Genomic DNA, 13234 nt, shown 5'->3' with positions numbered 1-13234 from the left:
ATGACAAAGATGATGCTACTTGGAAAACCATACTTGATGAGACAGCGGATATCACACAGTAACTCCTAAAATTGGGAAGGGAAAGGACAGGACTTCTCATTGAAACTATATTTATGAAGATGACTTTGATGATACATTGTAACATCCGGGATATTATAATGAGTTATACTGTAAAGAGTCAGGGATAAGAGAATGCCCTGCTTGCTGTTTCTAAATCAATCCTTTAAGCTCACTTTGAAAACTACACATTCCCTCATATTTGATTATCTCTTTCAATTTCTAATTAAAATAATTATTATGTCCTTAACAGTATTAGAATATTATTCCAGGGAACAGGAATGGGGGAAAGAGCCTGTATAAGAACATTATGTGCATTATCTCATGCAATCCTTTCTACAACTCTTGGGAGTTAAGTACTATTACGATCTCTATTTTGTGAATGAGGAAATTCGAAGTTTAGAGAAATTAAGTGACTTAGCTGAGGTCACAAGATGATCAAAAGGCAGAGCTAGAACTCAAAACCAGGTGTGTCTGACACTAAAGTGCTTAAACATGTTATGCTGACTCCAACAGGGAGTAGAAAGACCTATTTCCATTCTGAATACTGGCGAGGACTCCCTGATCAAATGCTGATGGAATCTGGAAAAGGCACAGTCTATGCTGATCACTGCAATGTGTAAGTGCCCCAGACACTCAATAGGATAGGACCTACTTATTCAATTACAACTTCGATTTCTATCACCTCAAACCACAATGTTTCTGGCTTTTGCTACTGACGTTCTATTCACTTCAACCCCTCAGACAAAAATTCTCTGTCAACATTTAATTTTCGGCCCTTTTGACTTCTTTTGATAAAAGAACACTTGGCTGGGATCAGCAAATCTGAGTTCTAGTCCTACTTTGGGGGGGTGGGGGTGGATTTAGTCAAGTCACTTAATTTCTCTGAACCTGATAAAGTGGATATTCTACCTGTATTAGTTATATTGATTCAAGATTATCAGCTAAGAGAAAAAGCTCACTAATTTGGACTGACAAAGGTTGAGCTAATCTAAACTACTAAAAAAGTTGTACCTACAAAAAATTCAAAATACAGGTTTATTTAAAACAGGTAAAATTTCAGTAAACTGTACAAGTAGAGATCCTTAGAAAACTAATGAACTTAAAAAGTACAGTACATCAAATGCTTCTATACATACCACGTGTCACACTCTATACTAGGTCTTAAGACATACGGAAACAACAAGGCTAAAGTCTCTGCCTTAAAGGAGTTCACTGCTTAATAAAGGAGAGAAGCACATGTATATAGATAATCACAATATAATTTAAAGTGAGATTGTGGCAGAGATAATGAAGGCCTAACTATGTTTATGTGTGTGGCAGGGCAGAGAGAAGACTGGGAGGAACAGGGGGCAAGAGAGAGGTGGAGGAGGTGGGAAGGCCTAAAAGTAACATTTAAGCTGAGTCCTGAAGAATGAGTAGAAGTTTACCAGAAAGAGAGAAGTCACTGCAGCACATGCAAAGGGAAAGGAGTGGTGTGAAGGACATAAGTTAGAAATACCGTAGGAGTTTAATGTAGGGGATGGGAGGATAGGAGCAGGAAAAGAGAGGAATTACAGATGCAAGCCAGAGTAGACTAGATAACAAAAAACTTTGCCATGGCAAAGGAAGAAATTGGTGGCAAGAGGGCCTGTTAGGAGGCTATGAACTGAACTACCATAAACAGAGTTTCAGTGAAGCCAAATTAATGAAGGTTTACTGTATGTATATTCAAAAAAAGAATGTATTTAAACCTCAGACATTCAAAATACTGCCCATTATAATCATGTCCTTCAAGGATCATTGGTTTGACACTGAAGGGAACATGTGGGAGAAAAATATTTAAAACGTTATGATTTCACCTTCAATAAAGGGATATAAAATGAACTGATGGCCAGAGGAATCAGTATTTAATATCAACAATCCACTGATTAGGAAGAAACAAACAACAAACCACTCTTCCTCATTTTTTTCTAATATCGTAAAAAAAAAATCTAATTGTGATAAAAAACACATCATATACATTTATCATCTTAACCATTTTTAAGTGTACGGTTCAGTATTGTTACGCATATTCACACTGTTGTGCAACAGGTCTCCAGAACTTCTTCACCTTGCAAAACGAACTCTCTTATACCCATTAAACAACTCCTCACCCTCTCCCTCCGTTTATATATATATTCTTTTCATTCTCCACATCACATTTCTTTAATGAAAATACATCAGCGCCACCTGAGAAGATGTTTAAAAATCAGATTCCTAGACCCCTTCTCAAACTTTTAGAATCTGAGGATGAAGCCTAGGAATCTGCATTTTAACAAGTTTCTCAGGTGATCCTTGGCAGGTATTTGGGAACTACGGTACTACTCTATTATCTATTTATCCCTGTAGTTTATGCATAACATATAATTAGGTTCTCCATTTAGAAACCCTTCTAAACTCCTGTGTTCAAGGGGAAATAGCTCATAAACATGTTACAAAGAACATCTCACAATGGCTAAAATCTGTAAAAATACAATCCCTGAAAACAGTATAGAAAGTATAATCACATAGCAACCTCCAAAGGAAATGGGATCAACCCAAGTTTCCATAGTGCTAAAGGTAATAATTATAATATCCAATTATAAGGTCAGTGCCTCCTCCTCCCACAAGGAGTGTGCAGTCCATCACTTCCCTTCAATTTCATCTGATCATTTAAAAAGTATCCTGAAAATTTAAGCTTCTTTTTCCAATCCTGTAGTTATAAACTGGCAGGAAAAATATTAACCACCAAGCTTGCCACTTTTAAATAGCATGTTATCCACTTCTTTGGCTAAAAAAGGTCAAACTACCCATTAAAGTTCTCTCTAAATTCTGCAAACTAGAGCTGTCAGTATAGTTTTGCTGGCAGGGGCTAGAACTTCTGAGGCATTTTGTTTTCACATCTAAATGCAACAAACAGAAAAATGGACACATACATATAATTTCACATTCACACTATTACAAGCAAAGTGAAGCAAATCTAAAGTTATTAAGCAGACCATGCAATCTTGGTAGGTATGCTTTCTTCTCAATAAGGTGAAAGCATCTGACTGATGTGAATGGAAGGGATTAAAATATTGAAAACTCCAGACATTGTAACTATTCTTCTTACCTCTAGTTCAAACTATGAAGCCAAAAAACATTTTACAGTTAAAATGTCTCTCTTAAAACAAATGCATTAACGGAAACTCAACCATAAACCAGAGCTGTCAATTCCCATTAGTAATCTTATACAAATAGATTAGTACTAGAATCCGCTTCAACCTTCCATTTCCAGTGAAAGCTCATTTTCTAAAGTCCTAAATCGGGGGTTCTCAAAACTTTAATGTACATAAAAACTGCATAGGTGGCTTCTGAAAGGCAGATTCTCCAGCTTCCTCTTCCAAAGATCGGTCAGTTAGGAGTTGGGGTGGGGAGCTGCAGCCAAGAATCTGTATTTCCAAAAAGCTGTTCTAGTGACTCTGATGCTGTCCTAATGTAAGTTTACCAAAGGCTGCAAAAAAGTTCAATTATATATTTATAACTCTAAGTTGTAAAATTGAGTGAAAGTCATGTTTTTCCTATTTTTTTCTTTTGGATATCAAAAGTAATTTCTGAATAGAGATTAAAAATAAATTTCTGGTAACATCTCTGACCCTAAATACTTGTTATTACTATCTCAATCTCCAACTGCATGATTAAATATGCAACTTGAAGCCAAAGTACTTATAATTCAAAGTTCTTCAAAGCTTGCCCACTAGCTGCAGAATCAACCTAACCTTCAGTAATTCAATCATTCCAGATCCAAACCAGGGGACCACTCAAGATATTTTTTAGAACTAAAGTTATAAGACACTCCGCTTTATAATTGTTCACTAATGCAACTTAAGTTCCCCTGCTCTTTGCCTAAAGTTGTTGGTCTTTGCATAGGTCAACAATAATGTTGTTCTGAACATGAAATAAAGGGAAAAGAGGCTTATGGTCTGGAAAAGTTCTGATTCTTTGAGGGGAATTATTTTCTTAACATAAAAGTAATTGGTCCAGTTGACCTATTATCTTTTATTTTTTAGTGACAGGATAAAGAATGAAAATGACCATCCCTATAAATACTCGTATTAAAAAGCAGCAGGCATGCTGGTATTATATATTTAGCTGTCAGTATAGTTCATATTTCCCTAATGTACTGCTGCTTCAGACAGTGGCCTTACCCTGATCCTTTCCTTAATGCCTCTCATTAATGAGAATTACAGAGGGTAATTTTCTGTTGGTCACTGCTCTTTTAACTTCTTGATAGTTTACTTCAAGTAACTGAATAGTCTGGACAATGTGTACGCTGTTCACAGGACAAATCTTTTGGCACAAAAAGGCTAATAGAGCTTTAAAAGTACTTGTCTTAAAGACATATGGTAATCATTAGTTAACGGCAAGGTACAGAGAGCAAACCGAGAATAGAAAAAAGAGTGGTCAGTTTGGGGGAACACTACTACCACAGGATGTTCATGGGAGGAGAGCAAGAGAAAGGCATCACAATACCTTCCTCTCTTGGACATCTACGTTGCACATGTTTAGTATATTAAAGCTTCTGAGAAGTTTTGGATTAAGAGCAATGCTTTACCTCAACATTTCCCAATTTTGCTTGACCACAAAATCTTTTACCTTCAATAATTTCCTGAATATGTTCTACTAATATGTTATTTGGGCAAGAAATATAACCTCTCTGAGCCACTGTTTCCTCATATGCAAAAAAGATATAACAATAAGACTGGTCTACCTATCTCACAAGAGGATTGGCAGGAGAAAATGAGTTGGTATTTGTAAACCTGCTTTGTGAATCATAAGCACTGCTGGTTGTATGTTATCATTACCACCAAGAGTAATAGTGAGTGTAGGAATAGATGTTTCATTCCTAGTGTGGAGAGTCAAAAACAAAGAAACAATGTAAACAGAACAGAATAAAATATTAAATATACTTCCTCCAAAGGCTTTCCATTCTTAAAAGCACAACTGAACTCCAACAATTTGCACAATAATAAGCTGTACAAAGGCACTGCCATCTGCAGGCCATAGAGAATGAATGCTTGCAATGGTTATTTAAAATGAAGTTTCAAACCATCAGGTGCTCTTTCTCATCAGACTTCTAAAGACTTTCCAAAAAATGTTTATTCTTAGCCTTTGAGCACTGGTAGATGAGGTCCATTTGCTGAAGTTCTGAAACTGACTGGAGTAAAATAAAATTCTCATTTCTTCTCCACACAGGACTGCTGCTTAGAAATGTGAAGAAAATTACCTTAGCCTTCCGTAAATTCTACACTGTGCTCATACAAAGCAATCCCAAGGAATATGGATTTTTTTACACAGCCTTTGAGGGAAAAAAACCCTTGAACGGCCTATGCTGACTTTTCTCTCAGTGAGTTAAAGTCAATCTACTATCTCACACACAAAAACAGAGCTTATGAACAGACTGCAAATAGGAACAGACGGTTAACTAATGAATAAGTTAATTCACCAATGTCTCCTTCAAAGTGTGGGTTCAGAGGCGTGTGCCATTGAACAACCTGCGCCTAGAAAAATTCCTCCCACTGGGCCTTCTCCAGCACAGCCTACAAGGAAAATCACTGTTTCTATGTTTTAGGTTAAAAGACTGTCAGAGGTTTCAAAGAGTATCTGGAGAGTGACAGATGAGCTAAAAGAAAGGCAAAGAAATCAGAATGAAGGAAGAAACTGATGTCGACATATAGCCAAGTGATCTCCAATATTCACAGCGCAAAGCTTGGACTTTACTGTTTTGGAAAAGTCAACATCAAAGTTAGTTTTCACACCCAGACTGACTCATACAGAAAACATTACACCTAGATTTGTCAAAAACCAAATCCATCGGCGTTTGCAGAAACATCTTTTTTGAACTGTCCGGTAGCTACCACACCACGATGCTACAAGAAAACCGAGGAGGCACACCGGGTGCCCTTGAGCGCACAGTCCCTGCAGTTCTCTGGGACTATCCCGCGTTAAGTCAATAACGAGAACAGTTTACAACGAGAAAGCTTACAACATTATTATCCCCGAAGACCCTGGGGCATTTCATGGAATCTGCTATGCCTCAGGGAACAATTCTGTGCACAGAGCTAAACGCAGAAGGACCACAATTAACCCCATACTCCTAGCGCAGCGTCTCCCAGAGCGTGGAACGCAGAATAATTTCAGGAGGAATCAGGACGCACTGTTTATTTTAATACATAAGTATTTATTTCTTTATGAGCATTAGAAAAATAACTGGCTTTCCATCATACGCTTCGTGATTTACGTTTCCACCTTAAACAAATATATTTTAAAAGGAGAAAAAAAAAGAGTCAGTTTAAAGAAGAAAAAAGTAACATTTGGTAAATAAACAGCAGTACAATGGGGACACGGACATAAAAGTGCAACGCGAGAGACTGAAACAGGGGAAACGCCGTTCTAAAAAAAGCCCCCGGCGGGTCGTCCGGGTTGCGGAAAGTGCCCGGGGTCCAGAGAAAGAGAGCCAGCCGGTTGGGACGCTGGCTCGGTCGCTAGTTGCCAGGGTAACCGCGGGCCCGGTTGCTTTCCCCGTTTTCTGGGCCCGGGTCCGCGTTATAAAACGGGTGTGTGGGGGGAGGGTGTCACATAACAACGAGACGCCTCGAGGATGCTGTCAAGGGGCCGCGAGGCGGGCGGCGGCGATGGGGGACAGAGCGTTCGGTTAGCCGCCCGGCGCCGCGCGCCCAGCGGAACGCCCGGCGAGGCCGGCCACCTCCTCCCAGGTTCGAATCCCGACTGCGCCACTGACTCGCTGAGGACCCGCAGGCGAGCGACTTCACGTTTCGAGAAGGGGGCGCGGGGTGTGCAGCCCTAGCTTACAGAGGAGCCCGGAGAACTATTATCGGCGGGTCGCGCACAGACCGGAGGCGGCAATGCGGCGCCGCCCGCCCGGAGCCCACCTCCGGCCGCCCCGACTGGCCGGGCCTGTGCCCGACGGGAGCCAGAGAAGGCCGCGCCCCGCACCGGGCATGCGCAGCCCCGCGCGCACCCGGAGAGGAGGCGAGGCCGCGGCCGCGCGTCGAGCTGGCCCTCCCGCCTCAGCCTCCCCATCCGGCCCCGGCCCCCCTCAACCGCCTGCCCATCAGCCCCACGCCTCGGCGGACGGCCACCGCTTCCCGGCACTCACCGCTACCAGCGCGGCGGGCTCCCGGCCGCTTCTTCGCCTTAGGCCCGCCGCTGCCGCCTCCGCCTCAGCCCACCTGCCCGCCGTAGGACAAAGGCGCCACCAACCGACCGGCGCGGGCACGAGGCAATGGCGGCCGGGGCGGAGAGTGGGGGCAGAGGGCGCGCACGCAGCGGCAGGCGCGGCAATGTCGCAAGAGCGCGCAGGTTTGCGGCAGGGCTGAGTTGGAGCGTCGATCTCCTTAGCAATGAGGGCGTGGAAGTGGTTCGGGCGGCGGTTGAGAACGCGAGGGGTTGCCTAGTAACGGCGTCCCCGGCTGAGGATGGGTCCCAGGCCTGGTCCCCTCCCCCTAAAAGGCTTCGCCTTTCTTCTGATGTTCAGAGTACTTTCTTTCCTCTCTAACTGTGGAAGTAGATCATTTAAATCCTAGAATACCTTGATTTCGTCTTTCATAAAACTCAACACCTAGAGGTGTGTGTATTGGAGACTAGTATATATATTCCCGTAATCTGCGGATCGCAAGGAACAAAGAGAGCAGAGAGGTAGAGAAAATGTTTTATTTAAATTTACATTTAAAGAGGCTGTGTGTCCTATTAGTTTCACTAACAAGAGGCAAAAGGATTCTGGTGATATAGTCACAGATTATTTTTGAATTATTTCTTTCTTTCTGGAATATTCATTCAGTGTCAAAAAGAAATTTCCCAGAATGTAGTTGTTGACCGTGAAGCATGTAAAATGTTGTATTGTTCATTTAATCTGTAGAATATATTTGTCACAGGGAATAGAATTTGCTCACACAATTGTAAATACACTCTATTAATCACACCGATGGCTATGTGAATCAGGTAGGCTTTTTTATTAGTTAGGAAATGCCCCAGACCCCATGGGGTCTAGTTTTTCTCCTTGTGAATAGTTCATGCAAAATAAAAATGGTGGCTGTGAAATTTGTACACTATGGGAAATCAGATTTCTTTGACACCAACTCATATGCTCCCTCCTTCACTAATTTATTCACTGCATGTTTATTATACACCTACTAGGTGGCCCTATGACTTATTATACACCTACTTGCTAGGCACTAGCATAAGCAAAGGCAGACCCATCCCTGCTATCTTGGAGATACTGTGCAGTGGAGAGATAGAATTAGGCGAATAATCACACTTGTGTACAAACAAAAATAACTGAAGGAAAGAAATAGGGATCCACTCTTTTGTCTAGTCTTTCTCCTTGTGAATAGTACAGGGTGTGTCTGATGCCTATGAGCAGGTATGTTTGGCCTTCAGATCCTTCCCATAATTCATCATGGCACCTGGGAAAACGGAAGCTGTGTGGTTTTTTCCGCCTCCACTGAGAGGTTCTGAAGGCAGATAGGGACTTCTCCTCCCAGGAATTTCCCCTTTATCCCAGGTTGTTCACTCACTCTAGGTGAGAAGGCTCAGGATTTTGTGGATTCACCTGCTTTCCTGATGTCCTTTTCTGGGTCAGGTTAAAAACCACACTGACTCAGTTTAGAATCTTCTGTTTCTTTCCTTGATTACACCTCTTTGATGTTTATGCCATAAAGTTGTACCCTTTTCTTTTTTTAAAAAAAATTTATTTATTTATTTTTGGCTGCCCTGGGTCTTTGTTGCTGCTCGCGGGCTTTCTCTAGTTGCGGCGAGCGGGAGCTACTCTTCTTTGCGGTGCACATGCTTCTCATTGCGGTGGCTTCTCTTGTTGAGAAGCACGGGCTTCAGTAGTCGTGGCACGCAGGCTTAGTTGCTCCACGGCATGTGGGATCTACCCGGAGCAGGGCTCGAACCCATGTCCCCTGCATTGGCAGGCAGATTCTTAGCCACTGCGCCGCCAGGAAAGTCCAAATTGTACCCTTTTCATTGTTTGGTTGAATTCTCTTAATTTTGGGGGGTATCCTTTAACTTAATTTTTTATTATTACTTTTTGGTTAGATACACAAGGACAGAGATTCTGTGACTCCACTGCATCTTGCTATCTTTACCCACCCAGAAGTTTCACATTATCTCATTTACTCTTCATAACAACTCTATGTGATAGATACTGTATATTTTTAAATTTTTATTTTTATTTCTGGGTTCTCTATTCTGTTCTGATACTATATAATTTAAACTTTAAAAATTCCTTAACATTTCAAACATACGTTAAACTACATAAAATATTATAATGCATACCTTTCTACTCACTACTAAGATTCTCCTTCCATTTCCTTCCCCTCTCTTCTAGAGATAATCACTCTCTATACATTTTCAGGTATATTTTGTATTTTTATTATAAAGAAAAAAATATATATATATCCATAATCTGTATGCTATTGTTTACTGTGTTTAGAGATATACTATGTATCTTTTCACAACTTGCTGGAAACTGGACTAGGTTTTCAAGATTTAACTGTGTTGAAACATACAGCTAGTTTAGTGGTTCTTAAAGTGTGGTCCCTAGACCAGCAAGCAGCAGTAGTAACATTGAGAACTTGTTAGAAATGCAAAAATTTGGCTCCACCCAAAATCCATGGAATCAGAAACTCTAGGGATAGGATCCAGCAATTCGCCCTTTGCCAAGTCCTTCTGATGCGCCCTAACGTTTGAGAACTACTGCTCTAAATTATTCATTTTATTTGCTGTATAGTATTTTATTGTATGAATCAGTCACAGTTTATGTATCTGTACTAAGGAATACTTAGACTTCTATTACAAGGAGTGCTACATTGAACACATTGGTACATACCTCCTTGTGTATACATGTCATACTTTTCTAGAATACACACTTAGGAGTGGAACTGATGACTTTGTAGTATATCACATCTTGAGCTTTAGGAGGTTTATAGCCAGATTGCTCTCCAAAGAATTGTTAATACATACTCCTGCCAGCAACGTATAAGTACCATTTCTAGATATCCTTGCCAACTTTTGATATTTTCAGACTTTATTCATTTATTTTTGCTTATGACAATAGGTGTGAAATGATATCTTTGTTGTTTTAGTCTTAATTTTCCTGAATTTAGTGATATTGGGCATCTTTTCTTACAGGCTATCCAGGTTTCTGCCTGTTGATATTTCCAGACCATTTTTCTAATGGGTTTATTTATGTTTTTCTTATTGATCCATAGGAGTTGTTTACATATTCTGGATACTGATTTTGCGTTAGTTAGGTCTTCTTTCTGTGGTTTGTCGATTTACTTTGTTAATGGTATCTCATCATTCAAAAGTTTAAAATTTTAATGTAGTCATATGTTTCAATCTTTCCCTTTACGGTTTGTAGTGTTCAGTGTCTTGTTTAAGGATTCCTTCCCTCTTGTGATGTCATGTAGATATTCTCCTAGGTAAATACTATTAGTATGTCAATCTTACAGGTGAGTCAGTTGAGGCACCGAGAGCTGATATGACTTGCCCAAGGCCACAGACTCAGAGACTGTGACTCAGATGAACTGTCCTACTCTCTGATATTATCCTTAAACATTTTTATGATTATTATATTTATATTCTATTTCTATACCCCAACCTATGTAGGCAAATTAGGAGATGGATCCTTTGAGAATTTCAAGGGAAGGGAGGCATTAATCAGATTCCCTGGTCATCTGAGCAGTACAAACAGCATTCAATTACCTATGTCAAAGAATTCTCTTTGGGCTTCCCTGGTGGCGCAGTGGTTGGGAATCTGCCTGCCAATGCAGGGGACGCGAGTTCGAGCCCTGGTCTGGGAAGATCCCACATGCCGTGGAGCGGCTGGGCCCGTGAGCCACAACTACTGAGCCTGCGCGTCTGGAGCCTGTGCTCCGCAACAGGAGAGGCCGCGATAGTGAGAGGCCCGCGCACCGTGATGAAGAGTGGCCCCCACTCGCCGCAACTGGAGAAAGCCCTCACACAGAAACGAAGACCCAACACAGCCAAAAATAAAAATAATAAATAAATAATAAATAAAAAATTAAAAAAAAAAAAAAAAAGAATTCTCTTTAAATGTTTTCACAAGTATATTTCACATGGCTCTGGAAATAAAATAACTAAATATATTCCATCTAGAGTAACAATAATTGAAATGGTGTGAATCGCCCCAAAAAGGAATATTATGAAAACAATGAATAGCCTTTAACTTAATCCTCCTATGGAAAAGAATGTTCTGTTTTATAATAAAGAAAAGATATAAAAATGGCACCTACCTGTGACATCATACATCAAAACCAATCTTAACTGAATTAAAGATTTAGTTATTTAAAAGGGGAAAGTAAATCATGGTAAAATTAGCAAAGGAAAATATATATTTATAAACTTTCTGGAGGGAGGAAAGTCAAAAGTCAAAAATGGGCCAGCAAGGCTGTGTTCCTTCTGGAAGCTCTAGGAGGAAATCTGTCTTCTCGCTCTTTCCTGCTTCTAGAGGCCTCCCGCATTCCTTGGCTTATGGCCCCATTCTCCATCTTCAAAGCCAGCAGTGCAGTAACATCTTCTGATCTTTCTCTCCCCCTCCCTCTCTCTATCTCTATCTCTATCTATCTCCATCTCCATCTCTATCTCTCACCCCTGCTCTGCTTTTGTCATCATATCTCCTTCTCTGACTCTGACCTTCCTACCTCCCTCTTATAAGGGCCCTTGTGATTACACTGGGCTCACCTGGATAATTGAGGACTATCTCCCCACCTGAAGATCCTTAGTCTAATGACATCTGCAAAGTCCCTGTGCCATATAAGGTGACATATCCACAGGTTCCAGACATTAGGCTGTGGACGTCTTTTGGAGGACATTATTCTGACTACCACAGTTGCATAGAGCTATCCTGACATAAATGGGTGTGTTGTGGAGGCCGGACTCCCTGATGGCTGGGAGGGACCTTAGGGTGACTGCGCTGCATTTCTGGAGCCACCTCTTTCAATGTACAGCAGCACTTGCCAAGTGGGGGCAAAGTCATTCTGATCCGCTTTGTTGGCAGAATCTTGCTTTGAGGAGCTATTAGCTCTGTTGGGCTCACCAGGAACTCATTATCATCACAATAAAGTCCCCTCCACCCCCACCCCAATGTCCTGGGGAAAAGGACTCACTGACCAGCTTCCAGCGACATTTATTCCATCTGTGAACATAGTAGGCCATGAAAAGCCAAGGGCCTCTGTTTTCTAGGGATGGTCTAACAACTGTTAGCACAAGCAAATCTATAGAAAGGCATAAACCATGTTGTCATAAAATAAACCTAGATGAGATCTATGAGCTGATGAGGCCACGTGGTGAGCCAGGCATGATATGTGCTACTTCATTTAATTTAACTTACTTCATACTGACCTTACGAGGTACGTCCTATTCTTATCCCCAACTTACAGATGAAGAAAAGGAGACGGGATGCAAACTATTATATACAGAATGGATAAACAGCAAGGTCCTACTGTGTAGCACAGGGAACTATATTCAATAGCCTGTGAGAAACCATAATGGAAAAGGATACGAAAAAGAATGCATATATATACGTGTGTGTGTGTGTATATATATATATACAACTGAACCACTTTGCTGTACAGTAGAAATTAACACAACATTGTAAATCAACTATACTTCAATAAAATACATTAAAAAATAAATAAATAAGAAAACGAGACATGGGAGGTTAAACAACAAGCTCAAGTTTGCCCAGCTAGAAAGTGATGAAGCAGAGTAGTGGACGTGGGACAGTCTGATTCCACAGTCCACATTTGGGGAATCTGGGTGAAGGACATTCAGGAATTCTTCATCCTACTTTAGCAACTCTATTGTAAATCTGAAATTATTTGAAAATTTTCAAAATATTTCTAAGAATCATGAAGTCTAGAGCCAGAGGGTTTCGGGATGTAGTAAATGAGAATTGCACTTAACCTGCAGCCTGTCTGAGCTCGGCACATCCTCCACATCTATAGAGAAAGGCCGAGAAGTGGTCTCATGAGACAACTAGCAGAACGGGCTGGCAAGGGACTCCTCGGTTGTGGAGTGCAGTGCAAGCCAGGGGGTCAAGAGCCCAAGTCACTCACCTCCAGTCTCTGTGAGTCAATGGCTCATT

The 13234-nt window shown here is 41.1% G+C and overlaps 1 protein-coding gene across 3 annotated transcripts in view; it reads right to left on the bottom strand.

Annotated features, from left to right (window-relative positions):
- Window positions 1-7347, bottom strand: part of NCOA5 (nuclear receptor coactivator 5) — a 30014-nt gene extending 22667 nt beyond the window's left edge. For all 3 annotated transcript variants that reach the window (XM_068524107.1, XM_068524108.1, XM_068524109.1), the window contains exon 1: window positions 7217-7347. The gene's annotated coding sequence lies outside the window, so the exon portion shown is untranslated. The remainder of the gene's footprint in view (window positions 1-7216) is intronic.
- Between the last annotated feature and the right edge of the window lie 5887 nt (window positions 7348-13234).

This window comes from Eschrichtius robustus, chromosome 16 (assembly GCF_028021215.1).
Source record: "Eschrichtius robustus isolate mEscRob2 chromosome 16, mEscRob2.pri, whole genome shotgun sequence".
In the NCBI taxonomy this organism is placed as follows: domain Eukaryota; kingdom Metazoa; phylum Chordata; class Mammalia; order Artiodactyla; family Eschrichtiidae; genus Eschrichtius; species Eschrichtius robustus.
The sequence above is the reverse complement of the archived record's forward strand: the minus strand, read 5'-3'. Positions and strand labels throughout refer to the sequence as shown.